Below are 2,550 nucleotides of genomic sequence, written 5' to 3' on the forward strand. Positions count from 1 at the left end.
TTGTTGTTGTTGTCATAATTATTATTATTATTATTATTATCATCATTATTAAATTTATTTATATTATTATTATTAATATTATTATTATTAATATTATTATTATTATTAATATTAATATTACTATTATTATTATTATTTTTATTATTATTATTAGTATTCTTATTATTATCATTATCATTATTATTATCATTATTATTATTATCATTAATATTATTATTATTATTATCATTATCATTAACATTATCGTTATCATTATTATTTTTATTATATTTATTATTATTATTATTATTATTATTATTAATATTATAATTATTATTGTTATTATTGTTATTATTATTATAATTATTATCATGATCATTAGCATTATCATTATCATTATTATTATCCTTATTATTATTATTAATATTATAATTATTATTGTTATTATTGTTATTATTATTATTATTATTATTATTATATCATGATCATTAGCATTATCATTATCATTATTATTATCATTATTATTATTATTATTTCTATTATTATTATTATTATTATTATTATATTAATACTATTATTATTATTATTTTTATTATTATTATATTATATTATTATTATTATTATTGTTGTTGTTGTTGTTGTTGTTGTTACTATTATTAATATTACAATAATAATGATAATAATAATAATAAATCGACCCCAGGACTTATTCTTTGGAAGCCTAGTACTTATTCTATCTGTCTCTTTTGCCAAACCACTAAGTTACGGGGACATAAACACACCAGCATTGGTCGTCAAGCGATGTTGGGGTTGACAAGCACAAACACACGCACACATACACATATGTGTGATGGGCTTCTTTCAGTTTCTGTCTACCAAATCCACTCATAAGGCTTTGGTCGGCCCAAGGCAATAGTAGAAGACACTTACCCAATGTGCCACGCAGTGGGACTGAACCCAGAACCATGTGGTTGGTAAGCAAGCTACTTACCACACAGCTACTCCTACACCTGTAGTGTGTGACACTTACAGCACCTATGTTTCTCAAGCGGTCACCTATCTAAGTACTAACTAGGCTCGACATTACTTAACTTCGGTGATTGCACAAGAACCGGTGCTTTCAACGTGATATGGTAATGAAAATCTGTTTTTGTTTGAAATTATTGAAAAAAACTACCCAATAAAACACATTAACTATTCAACTTCTGTAATAAGCAATATGTTCCATAGAAATGAGAAGAGAAAAATCAAATAAAGTTCTATTGAAATTATTGAACATTGAAACTAGAATATCAGAAATACTTAATATCTTAAAATTTTGGTCTTTCTTCCCCCCCTCCCTCCTTTGAATATGCTAATTGAAGCTACTGATCTGATCCATTGAAGATGTAAATGTTAGAGAATTCTGAATTATTATCTGAAATTATTAATATTTTGCAAATATTTGGTATATATATCTTCTTGTTATACATACATAAGTACACCCCCTATCACACACATGTAATTTATACATATATATATGTATATATATATATATATACATACATTATAATGCACACACACACACAAAATACTATCATCATTTTGCATCTGTTTTCCATGCATAGGTAGGATGGTTTAGTGGGATTCAGTGAGGCAGAGAACTATATCTTTGCTCAAATAACTCATTTTTGGCATGGTTCCTATGAATTGATGCCCTTCCTAACTCCCGGCTGTAGAAACCATACCCAAACTGTGACCTTGGTGCAAAGAGGATGGTCCTCCAACTCACTATACATAATACATACACACCAGTACCGGTGGTACGTAAGAGAACCATCTGAACGTGGCTGTTGCCAGCGCTGCCCCAATGGCCTCGTGCCGGTGGCACGTAAAAAGCACCATCCGATCGTGGCCGTTGCCAGCCTCGCCTGGCCCCTGTGCTGGTGGCACGTAAAAAGCACCACCCATTCGTGGCCGTTTGCCAGCCTCGTCTGGTACGTAAAAAGCAACCACTACACTCACGGAGTGGTTGGCGTTTGGAGGGGCGTCCAGCTGTAGAAACATTGCCAGATCAGATTGGCTTCCCAGACCCCAGTTGAACCGTCCAACCCATGCTAGCGTGGAAGGCGGACGCTAAACGATGATGATGATGATGATATTTATAAATACACATTCACACACACATATATATACACTTATGTATCACCATCATCATCATTTGGTGTCCCCTTTTCCGTGCTAGTGTATGTTGGACCGTTTGACAAGAACAGACAAGCCAGAGAGCTGCGCCAGGTTCTGTGTCTGCTTTGGCATGATTTCTACGGCTGGATGCCCCTCCATAACGCCAACCATTTCAGAAAGTGTAATGGATGCTTATTACATGCCACTAATACCATTGATGTTACCAAGTACCTATAAGGCAAAACAAAAGTGGGAGTATATAATGGAGGAATAAGAAACTAGGATAGAAGGTCAGGAGTAGGTATCTTGCTGAAGAGGTGAATGTATAGCTTGCCCACCTAGAAAGAGAGGAAGCGAAAGAAATCAAAGTACAAGGTGAATATGAGAGACAGATATGTATATATTCAC

At 32.7% G+C, this 2,550-nt stretch overlaps 1 pseudogene; it reads right to left on the reverse strand.

The window, feature by feature from the left end:
* Positions 1 to 1,002: 1,002 nt before the first annotated feature.
* LOC115230859 lies at positions 1,003 to 1,121 on the reverse strand (annotated as a pseudogene).
* Between the last annotated feature and the right edge of the window lie 1,429 nt (positions 1,122 to 2,550).

Source organism: Octopus sinensis, unplaced genomic scaffold, assembly GCF_006345805.1.
Source record: "Octopus sinensis unplaced genomic scaffold, ASM634580v1 Contig16577, whole genome shotgun sequence".
Classification (NCBI taxonomy): domain Eukaryota; kingdom Metazoa; phylum Mollusca; class Cephalopoda; order Octopoda; family Octopodidae; genus Octopus; species Octopus sinensis.